Genomic DNA, 13,501 nt, shown 5'->3' with positions numbered 1-13,501 from the left:
ATCACACTTCTCACTTTCTTTTTCTTCCCTTTTTTTTTTTCTTTTTTTTCCTTCTTCTTAATGTTACGCAGACACTTTTATTCCTGCAACTAAGTATTTTTTTTGGTATTGATGACAATGACACAGTAAAGAGGATAAGCTGTGCTGAAATAGAGGAGATCTGTTACACTCATTCTGATTTATCTGGCTCCTTTGCTGATTTGCCAGCCTGAAATCTTTGGCACAGTTTCAGACCATGTCTCTGGCAGAGCTGGGATCTTTTTTTTCTTTGTCACTGTTATTGAAAATTCTTGCTCCATTTTTGTTGCAGACGATGCGGGTCAAACTTAAGGTGCCACAAAGTAAAATCTGTGTCTTAAATCTAACACTTTTTCCTTTTTTCCCTACAGCTATTAAAAAAGGAAGCAAAACAACTTAAAGAGGAAAGGTAGTTTACATTAGTTTCCTTACCTGCACAGATACATTCTAATCATCTGTTCCCACACAGAAGCACCTTACAGCTACTTTGGAACACAAACATCTGGGGGCAGCAGTATTTTTTGGGTTATGTCATGTCCTCTACTGAAATCACTGTTACAATTGTAGGCACACAGATGCACTGAGATGTCTTGAAGCTTTGTATGGCAGCCAGTCCTAGCTAACCAGCCCAGAGCAGTGCATGCAAACACACTGACCCAGTGGATCAGTGATTTTGCAAAGGACTGTTTCCCACTCCTGCTCTGTTGTGCGTGAGTAGGTACTGTTCAGGCTGACAACCTTCCAGCTTCTTGAAGTTAAAAGGATCTTTGTCCACCTGATCACTGACTTATCTTTTTTTCTCCCTTTCTTGTGCTAACCAAGGAAGGACCTTTTTTGCGCGCTCTTTATTTAACACATGGTGATGAATTCCATTACGAAATAACCCCAGCAGGGTAAAAAAAAAGGAGGGTGCCTTTGTAGACTAACTGGTGTTCTGGGAATATGGAATGAAAGGAAGCCAAGTGTACAAATATTTGGTGTATGAGCCATTCCTAAGACTAGTCATTTTTTCCATGGGCATTACATATTTCTGGGAGCCATCTGTCTAGTGTGGGAGCTCTGAGTTTTCTCCACTTGGTAGCAACTGAGATATGTAAAGCTTATAGAAAGGGAAGTTCTTCTTTCACCCTCATAATCTAGCACAATCTACACAGACCTTGACGTTCCTTTATTTGTTACTGCTGTTAGTATCATTCGATGCCTTTTCAACTTGGTAATGAAAAAGGATAAATTCAGTATAAACTACTAATGAAATTAAAAAATAATTCCAGTTAATAGTGTTTAGAGGCAATGCAGCCTGCACCACAAATGATATCTTTTCTTTATTAAGAATTTTTGATACCAAATAAAACAGAAATTATTAATATTTTTCTTAAAAAAAAAAATAATAATGAATTTTACTGATGCAAATCTATAACTACATCATCCTGAGAAATGCTTTATGACATACTGTGCTAATAAATGACTCACCAGAACTCTGTTCCCATGCAGGAAAAACACTCTCTTCCCAAACATATTGTATCTGGTAAACTTATTTCTAGATTTGTCTTAGAAAAGTACTTAGTGCATGAGGAAGTCTCACAATACAGATGCTTTGGCCTACTAAAGGAATTAAATTAGTAAAACTCCAGATAGACCACATGGAGAAAGATCAGAGAAATGCCAGACCCGATTCAAGCAAGATTGTCAGACCAATGTTTTCAGAAAGGAATTTGGAGTCCTCCTTGAGCCACAGGGACTCAAATAACACTCCTCGCTGGTCTGAGAACTTCACATTCATTCTTGCTGAGCATTGGGTGAAAAAAACACCTGTATTTTTTGACAGTGCTCAGATGATTCATTTGCATTTTGAGGGTTACTTATGACAGCAAAAGGATAAGAACTTTATTTTAACAAAAAGCAAAATTAAATAATATTTCCTCACAGTTTTCAGCCTTTGGCAATGCCTTGATACACCATCCAAAACATATGCAACAGAAAGTCAATATTCTTATCACCAAAAATAAATTGGAGTTACTTTTTGGGGAAAAAAGCAAATCAAAAAGCCCCAAAAAACCCACTCAAACAAACAACCCCCTCAAAAAAACAACCAATCAAAAAAAAACAAAAAACAAAGCTAAATACAACAAAACAAAACATATGCATTGACATCAGGTAATAAAGAACAGAGGCGTCACATCAAATTCGAATTAATCCCTTTTGAGCCAGAAAAGGTTTTAAGCAGTACTGTATTCTGAGCCTATTCCTGTGAACAGATACTCTATCCTTCATCTAATTCTTAGGCATGTAACAGCTGTAGGCATAAGTAGTTTGTTTACTGTGACTATGTTTTTGTTGCCTTCTTTCAGTGCTTGGCTTTTTTCCCCCTCTCTACTCTTGGTGATTATTGAAATATGAGGATTGAATCTGCTTTATATGTTTTGCTTCTTTTTTTTTCATTCATATGGGTAAGCACAAACAACCATTTCCATGGTATGTCAAATTGCTGTAATCTAGACATTACCTACAAAACTTCCAATACAAATTAATTAGTGTAAATTGCCTGGCAACAAAATGATTTGAGAAATTCCTGACAGAAATTATTGACTATTTGTCCTCAGTTCAGCCAAGTACTTAAGAACATTCTTTGTCAGGGTCATTTTCACTCTCATAGTTGATTGGGATTACAATTTATCTTTCATTAAAGTTGAGCAATTAAGAAAAGAAATCTCCTTAAAACATTTGAGGAGAGAAACAATTCAAATCTCTTTTGACATAAATACTTCCTTGGGAAATATATCAGACAGGCTAATATAAAGATCAAGGCAAAAAAAAGCTTTTCATTACAATTCTCTTGTTTGCTTTATGGGAAAAGGACAATTGTTTAGGAGCCCAAAGAAAACTGTCAGCTGCAAAGTTGCTTCATCAGCTCATTCACCTTCTAATTTAGAAGTTTATTATACAATTAGAGTATTGTCCGGAAAGCGGTGCAGGGAAGTCAAGCAAGGAAAATTTGTTTCCTAAAGATGCTATGAGAAACGGAAGTGAAGGCAAAGTTATCTAGCTTTTAGTCCACTGTGGTCTAGAGCTGAACTTTTCCCTAAATAAGTCACCTTCGCTGAAGGGAGAATATAATTTTCAATGTTGGAGAAATAATATACAACACCATTATTGTTCTAAACATGCCAAACCCTTCACTCAGGTCGGGATCACATAAATCTTCACCTTCAGGAGGTGGCAGATCCAGAGGCCGAAGCCAAGGACGTGTCAGCTCTAGTAGGCAAAGCCGTTGCCACCTGAGTGTACATTTTGTTCCAGAGGTGATGAGAGAACTTCACGGCACCTGGTTTTGTGTACTAGTTTGTGCAATCTAGCTGGCTACAATAAGCTTGACTTCAAGTCCCTATTGTTTTCTGTTGGTGGAGCAGGGTTGAGAGTAGTTTCATAGCTGGTTGGCACTATTGAAGGCACTGCTGCAAGCCAACTATTACATATAAAGGGAAGCTGGCATGACCGAGTTTTGGGATGAAGGAAATGTTGGATTTAGATGCCTGAGAGTCAGAGAATTATCGTTTTGTGAGACTGGTACTGTGTTCTGTAGTAGATCCAGTCCCGTGGTCTTTGTTCTCAAAACAATGAATATCTCCAGAATACTAGTTTCAAGAAGGTCCCTCTGTACTTTATTTCTGTATGGCAATTTTTAATTCTGTATCTCTCAGAGATCACTGTCTGTATGCCTTCCTCCAAAAAGCAGCAGTCATTAGATCCAGTAGACCCACTGGCATTAATATGCTCACTACCTGAGACATAATCCATCAATTTTGCCTTTGAAGTTTGTGACTGAACATAGCTTAATTCATTTCATTTGATGGGAAAGGAACAGCAGAAGATTCTCCATTTCAAAGACAATGTCTATTCAAAAGCTCAGTGTCACATGAGTGGAAATGAGTGGTAAAAGACCCTGCAAAATAAGTTAAAAACTGAAGGTACCTAACCTTCTCTTTGCACCTCTGTCTCTTTGTTCCTCATCACCTTGGGACTAGTCATCTAACTAGCCCTATTATGTACTTAGAAATTTATGTTTATATAACAACAAAAACCATTATATACACTTTTACATACACCTACACATACACATGCAGATGCAGATACTTATACATATCCATAATACACATACACATATACATATGCATATACATGCATATACACATAAGCAACCCCTGCTCAGCAGCAGGAGCAAAAGAGATTAACATTAACACTGGGGATCCAAGTGCTCTGGGAAATGGGCTGCTTGCCCAGGTAGGACAGGTGAGAGTAGCAAGGATTCAAAAGAATGCAAGAAAGAACAGACAGGAATATAAGGGAGAGGAAACAGGAGACCAGAAAGACAGGACTTTAGACTGAAAGCAGTCTTCACACTTAATTAGAGAATCTGCTTTAGGGGGAAGAGAAAGTCACACTTCCCCTCCCCCAGCCCTTTGCAACTGCAACACCAGAAACTCCAGTACCCAGAAAGGACATAAACCAGCAAAATATGATGTTTTAAACATTTGCCATTACAAAAAAAAGTTAAACGGCTTTCTGAAAATAACACTGTATGCAAGGCAAGAGGGGGATCAAACAATGTCTGTCCAAAGCCCAGTTTGTCTGGCATTTCTGTGTAGTACCACAGTGCAGCCAGGAGTTATTTATAACAATAGCTAAGGAGGCTTTGTAATTATTCCTTGGGAGAAGCAGCTCTGTATGTCCCTGAGCCTATCACAGCAAATAGTTCTTTTTCCAGACCTTCCAGACAGAGTCAGAGTACACTGTATCCATCTCAAATTAAGGTGTTATTTTGCAGTTTTGTTTGATACATACTCAGAGTTCTCTTGGAGCACAGATTTTCTGATATTTTTCATCCCTCTTTTTTTTGGTAATAACATCTAATACACATGTGAGAAAGATGGGCGAAATAAAGTACTGTCTATTGAGTACAAGTGACTGGTAAAAATCCAGAGACTACAAGGTATTTTTTGATTCAGGACACTGCCTTACAAAACAAATCCCAAAATGCCATGCATCAGACATTGTGCCAGACACATCACATCATTATTGTGGGAGCCATTGTTAACAAGTTGAAATCACGTATCACTTTTCAGTTTAAAAGGGGGCAGTATCAAATGAACAGCCAGAAACAAAACTTGTCAGTTTTGCCCAGAAAGCCATTATTCTATGTTCACTAAGTAAAACTAGGCGATTAACTTTCAAAGGGATGGGCTTCCACAGTACAAAAAAAATCAAATAATTTCTAGTTCTTTCAATGCCATAAAATCATCGTAAGGACTAAAAAGAGGGGTTTGCTCTAACCCTTCTGTCACAAGATAACAACACATTTTCTAACTTCAGGGACTAGGAATGTGAAGGAGCTTTAGCCGTTTCTTTCTCAGGTATGTGCTCCATCTTAGTGCAGCTGCATTTGCAGAAATGTCAGTTTTATTGCTTTTGTGACATCTTGTTGCTTTTATCAAGCAAGATGTTCATGGTTCTGTAGACCACTTGTGTTCAACAACAGTTACTACAGGCAGATGGTGGAAAGGTTTATGAGTAGCATTTTGATCAGGACTATTACGTCTGTTTTTCAGGACAGAACTTGAGCATATGGTACCTCTTATATCATCCCATACATCCCCGCCTTCAATAGGGTCTTTTTTAACATTACTTGGACAACAATTAACTGTGTATAAATTGTTTTACTCTGAAAAGGCATGTACATGAATTAGTATTGCAGAATCACAGAATCACAGAATCATTAGAGTTGGAAGGCATTGCTGGAGTTCATGATCATGCACGACATATTAAAGACACTGATAGTGGCAAGGATACTATAATATGCAATACATGCTTCCCCCAGTAGTTTAGAAACAGTAACTTTTGAAACTACCACTAATTCTGTTGCCTAATAAAGACGTATCAGGACAGCTTTTCATCAGCTCACCCACACCTATTTTAGATCTACAGAAGTTCATACCTCCATTGCTTAGGAGTGGTGCAGCACAGCTTCTGTGTCTGGAAAGGGGAAGTCTTGGAATGATACGGTGGCTAGGAAGAAGCAAAACTGGAGATGCAGGAAGCAGTGTAAGCTCAGGCAGTTGAAATGCCCTCATATTTGTCATCAGGACTTTGTATTTGTAAATTCCAGTTACAGAAGCCTTAGCTGTCTTGTAATCACACTCAAGAATAGCGAATTTACAGCAGTTATGACCTGATGATAGGCGCTGATTTCGCTGTGCCGCAACTTCAGCAGAAAGGTGTATCTTGACTCAAAAGCAAACGTACAGAAAATAATATCAGAAATAAGTGATTCCTAGTAATGATCAGAGACTGGTTGATACCACAATGGCAAAGCTGCTATTGTAGTCCAACACCCACAGAAGACAGTAAGAAACTGGTAACAGAAACCTGCAAGTTCTGGCTGATGATCACAGACCTGAGGGTGAGCAAGGAGCTGTAACTTTTGTCTTTAATAGAGCAAATAGCTTTACAAGTGCCATAGATGTCTCAATTTTTATGTCATACTGTCAAATCTCTAGGTCTTTGCAAATAAGGGGGCAATTTTATGTACAGTTGAAGTATATTGCTTCAACGGTGAAATGGTGTAAGAGGCACAGGGAAATGTTCTGTAGTCCTTGTCATTCCTGATATCAAGCCAAATGGTCTCTTGGTGCCTTCCTATGATACTACTCCAAGGTGTGCTATTATGGTGATTTTATGGCCTGGGAGACAGGGCACAAACACAAAATAACCTTTGTAAAGTCTTCCAGAAAGCTTAAGGTACAGCAAGAATTTAAATGTAACAGGTTCAGTTCTAAGATATTAACAGTGGGATCCACCTTCTGGCTGCAACCTTCTGGTTGTAACTGCAACTAAAACCAGGGTCTATTGTAAATGGGAATGCAATTTATATCCCCAGAACAGCCTAGGAGGTGCCATTGTGTTTATAGTCACTGAAATAGTTTCCTAAGTTCACTTCTGAACTACGTGTTTCACTCTATTTGTTTATTTGATTTCTAGAACAAGAGCTTTGATAGAAGTATTTGTTTTATTTAGCACCTGCACTGAAACATTAGTAATGCTGCATTGAAGTGTTCCACATGTTTCTCTTATCTCAGACTAGTTAAGCAAGAACATTCACACATTTCCTTAATCCCAGGCATCATAAATCCTTTACAAGGTTCCTGTTTCATTGTTCTTCTCCCAGGGGCTTAGCAAAACACTTGGCATGCACAATTCTTTTCTCCCAGATCCCACATGGCTTACAATAAACCTCATCATTGTCTTGTTCTGGAAGGTTTAATAGAGCTGCAGATGAGAAAATCATGAAGAAACAGTACAGAACAGTTGAAGTAGTCTTCCAAATGGGAGCAAGGACCCTGATATCAGTGTCTTGCCCAAGAGCCCAAGCTGCAGTATTATTACAGATGAAAATAACTTCCTACATTATTCAAGGCTGGAACTCAGCTACTGCAGTAGATAATATTGTCACAGCAAGGGTTTTAATTACTTTCAGACCAACAGCCAACACTAATTGAAGTGTTTCTTTAAAAACAAACAAACAAACAAACACAAACAAACAAAAAAACCCACACCAAAAACGAACAACAAACAAAACCAACAAAAACTCTGGCCAAAGTTCATTATTTCTAAACTGTGCAGGCATTCAGGTACATCTCTGTGTATTCAGGGAGAGTCCCATCACCTTGCGATGCATGCAACACTCCTTTAAGTGGGTTTTAACAGTGAAACATGCCAATAGAAAAATGCAGTAGTGAAAGTGGCTAGTCAACAAGGCTTCTTTTCAGTAGTTCCTTCTATGTGTAAGTAAATACGTTTGGCAAGAGCTCCACCAGGAAGATCATTCCAGTGGCCTCCCACTTGCTAAATCAGAAAGCAGCCTTTAGAGAGCTTTCTTTTTCACAGTACCATATATGCTTATAATACTATATAGGTACTTTTATGCATTGATATTCACATAATTTTCTAAGCCATAGACATATAACCAGGTTCAGGATTAAAAGTTTTGGTTTTCGGTTTGTTTTTTTTCCTGAAGATTTACTTGTTACTGTCACTAGTACATCACTAGAAGGCATAGTGTACTCATCAGGATTTCCTAAAGGTTACTAATGCTTTTCTCCCTTTTGATCTGGTAAGACCTTTAAACCAAAAACCTGTTAGTAAAGCTTAAGCCTTGCTGAAGTCAGTGAAACTTGTTCTAGTAGTTTTATTATCTTCAAGCACTTGATTTAGTGGTCTAGACAGCCACTCAGCCATGCTCAGCTAATACAGGCTGGTCATATTAATCATTTTAGGGATCAAATAGTTTTACCTCTGTAAACCTCATTAGCGCAATACCTACGCCATTTAAAGTAAAGATACTTGACTTTCAGAGAAGGCTTTTGTGAAAGTGTTAGGAAAAGGAGAAAACCCAATTCCTTCTAAGAGCTCAAAACACTTCTCTGTTCTACCATCTACTCTGCCCTGTGACCTTTTACTGCTTCAGTCTGCTTCCTGGTCATGCTTTGCTCTACATCTAAGTCAGAAGTCCAGCTCACTTCATGTTTAAAGACTGTTGCTGTCTTCTTTGATGAAGTATTTCCTATTTGTGCCTTTCCAGACCTATTCTAAACTCAGAGTCCTAAAATTCCCAAAGCGTCTTTTACAGCATTTTGTTAATGCCTTGAATAGATCGATTGAATAACGACACTTTAGCTTGACACAATAACTTGACCTGGACAGGCTGGAGAGTTGGGCAGGGAGTAACTTGATGAAATATAACAAGGGAAAGTGTAGAGTCCTGCATCTGGGCAGGAACAACCCCAGGTTCCAGTATAGGTTGGGGAACGACCTGTTAGAGAGTAGTATAGGGGAGAGGGACCTGGGAGTCCTAGTGGACGGCAGGATGACCATGAGCCAACACTGTGCCCTTGTGGCCAAGAAGGCCAATGGCATCCTGGGGTGTATTAGAAGGGGGGTGGTCAGTAAGTCGAGAGAGGTCCTCCTTCCCCTCTACTCTGCCCTGGTGAGACCGCATCTGGAATATTGTGTCCAGTTCTGGGCCCCTCAGTTCAAGAAGGACAGGGACCTGCTGGAGAGAGTCCAGCGCAGGGCAACTAAGATGATTAAGGGAGTGGAGCATCTCCCTTATGAGGAAAGGCTGAGGGAGCTGGGTCTCTATAGTTTGGAGGAGAGGAGACTGCGGGGGGACCTTATTAGTGTATATAAATATATAAAGGGAGAGTGTCACGAGGATGGAGCCAGGCTCTTCTCAGTGGCAAACAATGATAGGACAAGGGGTAATGGGTACAAACTGGAACACAAGAGGTTCCACTTAAACTTGAGAAGAAACTTCTTCTCAGTGAGGGTAACGAACACTGGAACAGGCTGCCCAGGGAGGTTGTGGAGTCTCCTTCTCTGGAGACATTCAAAACCCGCCTGGACACATTCCTGTGTAACCTTATCTAGGTGTTCCTGCTCCAGCAGGGGGATTGGACTAGGTGATCTTTTGAGGTCCCTTCCAATCTCTAACATACTGTGATACTGTGATACTTTACATATAGAATAATGTAGCTTTGCAGAGCTTCTGGGTCAGCCAGTGACCAAAATCTAGGATGCCAGTGCCAAAGTCTCTTCAGCCCAAACATCAGGAAGTGTGGGTGTGCCCTCTTGTCTCAGAGTGAGATTTTTGAAGTCACCTAGAGCAGACACCCATAGAACAGACAGGAGTGCAGACTTGTAGTGATACACAAGCAATAGTTATTATTTCACAATGGGATGGAGCAAAGTACCTCGCCCATACATACTAGATTCTATAGAAATAGTACAGCACAACATGCTATGGAAACCAAAGTTTTTCACACAGTTTTCTTTTTGTCCCAATTTCCACTTAAACCATCCCAGTATATAGCCACTCCCCACTATGAAAAGGTTTATGCAGTCTCTGTATATGCCATCTGATTCTTTTGGCTACAGCTGCTTGTTTGTTGTACCTATAGCTAAAGCAGAAGGATTGAGAGGAAAGTGGAGAATTTTAAGTCCCGCTTTTCCACCTGAGTTTTTTCTCATGTTCTGTATTTCTGAGGTGAGGAGATTCAACAGAGGAATCACTTAATTAAGGCTTAAGTTGACCTCCTTGTTATTTTGTTCCTTCTCTATGAGTGGGGTTGTCTATTAACAGTCAATTTCTCTCATTTCTGTGCTGATATTGCTTGAAAAGCATTTACTTATTCAGATATAAAGAATACAAGACTAGTCTTCTGTCTTTCTTTTTTAGTTTGACATTGACAGTGGAGAGCTGACAGATAACCCAGAACAGTAATTTACTCAAAGTAGCTGTTTAGATAATGGCATAGAGGTGGAGGGTGGGGCACACCTTCGATTTTTCCCCTTTGTTGTCATATTGTTAGAAATAACCAGCAGTTGCAATGCAGGCTGGGAGATTAAATGGTATTTGTCATAATAAACACAGATGTGAAAGGGCTTTTTCACCCTTATGCCGTGCCTGCATGAACTTGCATAGGATTTTCAAACAATGGAGGCTTCTTTTCCCCTCCTTTAAACTTAAAAAAAGAGGCAAATACCCGTGTGTCACTTGGCATGATTAACTACTTCAGAGCTTTGCTGCATATTGAGGGTATGGAAGAAAGAATTCTGTGCATGGAACCTTAGGCAAGGCCTGGGTTTAAGTCTGGTGAGTATGTGTGCCAGTAAACCACAGGCAACCTATAAGAAAGAAACCTTTTGGTTCAAGAGCTTGCTCTTCAGTTTTGGCACTTTTTAAAGCATCTCAGTATTCAAACTGTACCAGGTGTGGTAATGTTTAAAGCAGTCTGCCCTAGGTAATCGATATAGAAAGTATGCATTTTTTAATTAGCATTAGCTTCCAGAAGGTTTTCTTCAAATACCTGTCCAGTTGGGTTTGAGTGCTTTTGCCTCACTGATGCTTATGAAGTATGAGTAATATCTGATGGTCTAAGAATCATTTGTGTTAATTAAAGTGTAATTTTAACTAGCATCTTCTGCTTCTCCCTCTGGTGTGTTTTCAGTGATTTCTATGGGTATCTTGTTTTGCTGAACTGCAAATATTTTCGTGGTTTCAGCATGGACATTCTGATCTAAAAAACAACTTTACATAAGGTGCCATTTTTTCATGATGATAGAAAGACCTACAGGAAAAAGGAGAAAAAGATAATTATAACTGTGGTGTGCAAGAGAGTTTTCCCTTCCTGTCTTTGGGAGCAGAATTTTGCTGTCATGGTTACTATTGCAATAGGTGCTATTTTGCTCATAAAGTTATCCACTCCATAAAAACAAACTACCTTCTTGATTTCATAGAAGGTGAACTTCACAGGCTGGTAGTCTGATAGCTACTATGTATGGTAGTGTTTCTGCCTTCTATATGTCTTCATCTTGCTCTCCATTAATTTCACAGTATGCCATCAGGAGTAGGGCAAGAAGAAAGTAATACCTTTGTTTCTGCAGAACTGGTGTCCTGTTAATGGATTATTTTTTAAGGCTTGCTCTCTTGCAGCTTCAGTATTTAAAACATGGTGCACATTCTTTTTGTTGCCTTTTCTTCATTGCTGTTATGTGGGGATTATCATTCACTGACAATAGCTCAGAAAACTATTAAATTGAACTGATAAAAAAATCTAAACATAGTCTTGTCGTGGTTTAAGCCCAGGCCGTAAATCAGAACCACGCAGTCTACTGCCCCCCCCACCTTTCTTCCCTCCGCTTCTGGAGGGACGGGGAGGGGAATCAAAAGAATGCAGCTCCCATGGGTTGAGATAAGAACAGTTTAATAACTAAGGTATAACACAAATCACTACTGCTACCACTAATAGTAATAATGATAAAGGAAATAACAAGGAAGAGAATACAACCGCTCACCAACTGGTACCTCACCCCCACCCTGCCATGATTCAGCCCTTCCGGGAACTCTCAGTTCTACTTCCTGGGCATGATGTGCTGTGGTATGGAATACCTCTTTGGCTAGTTTGGGTCAGGTGTCCTGTCCCTGCTTCCTCCCGGCTTCTCCTCCCCCCTGGCAGAGCATGAGACTCACAAAGTCCTTGGTCAGTCTAAACATCAGTGTTATCAGCTCTGTTCCGAGGCTGAAAGTCAAAAACACAGTGCTGCAACAGCTACTAAGAAGGAGAAAAACTGACTGCTACTGCTGAACCCAGGACAAGTCTAAAGTCAACTTCAAGTAGTTTGAAGTATTTCAGCTAAATGTAAAGTAGTTTTCTTTCATAGCTTTTTTAAAGGTATGAAATAATGTACAGAAAAGCTACGGTTATCATACTGAACTAAAGTATAGCAGGTTCCAAACAAAATGAAAGTTTGTTTCCATTCAAACTGGGAATACTCTGTGAAACAGGTTTCAATGGGACAACAGGGATGCTAAGAATTTAAACAAGTTCAGAAAGCAACTGGATAAACACGTGGATAAGAAATCCATCAAGGTATGTAAAATGCAAAGGTACCACATCTGACTCAGAAATTACCTGAACGATTTATTGGAGGCCGAATAATTTTTCTGGGCCAAATAATTTCTCTGGACCAAATAATTTTTCTGGATCACTACACTACATGCTTATTCTTATGACCCATTTCTTTTCCAGAATCTGCTTTTCTAATCTATTTCACTAAGATGCTGTGATAGGTGGATATTTTGATTTAATCAGAGATTACGATACCCATATGTCCATCCAGCTGAAAATGAACAGCAATTAGGGCAGCTATTAGTCTTCATACAAGAGGTATCAAAAGAAAACTGACACAGTTTGTCGCTGACATCTGGTTGGAGCTCTTGCCCTAATTTGATAGCCTTCAGTTTGTTTCTAAGGTAAGAATCAAATATACTTCAGGTTCATGGATTTGGAGGCCTCTGTAAAATGTTCCCTATTGAACTGATGTCATGAGTCTGTAAATCATCAGTTTTCAAGCTTTATCCCCAAAAGGAACACAAGGGACTGCTGCAGTCTCTCATGATAATCCATAGGATGACTAGATCTTTCCACACTAAACCTAAGCTGTCACCACAGAGCCACTGCTCCTTAGTTCATTTGCAATGTAATGCCTGCATGCAGCTGACACAGAAGGACATTTCTGACCACTCATGGAAACTAGGCTGGTCTATCTCCATTTCACACATTTTCAGTCATTTTCAGGAAGCTCACAGCAACGTCCCAGCTTTAGTTACAGGAGAAAGGGCTTAGGTACAGAAATCAGACCCTATTATTTTCTTTATTATACTGCTGGGGCTGTTTCTGACACAAATCTCAGCCTTTCGGAGGAGGGTGTCATTGCTACTCCAGAGAAATTGCACTTCAGCAAAGTTTTCATCTGATTTGGCAAGAGGTATGTCTAGTTTTATTCCTGAGTGTGGAAGACCATAATTGTCTCCACTAACAGTGTGGGTTTTTCTTTGTTACATGGACACCTAAAGAACAGTTGGCCTATT

Source organism: Psittacula echo (genome assembly GCF_963264785.1).
Source record: "Psittacula echo genome assembly, chromosome: Z".
Lineage (NCBI taxonomy): Eukaryota > Metazoa > Chordata > Aves > Psittaciformes > Psittacidae > Psittacula > Psittacula echo.
The sequence above is the reverse complement of the archived record's forward strand: the minus strand, read 5'-3'. Positions refer to the sequence as shown.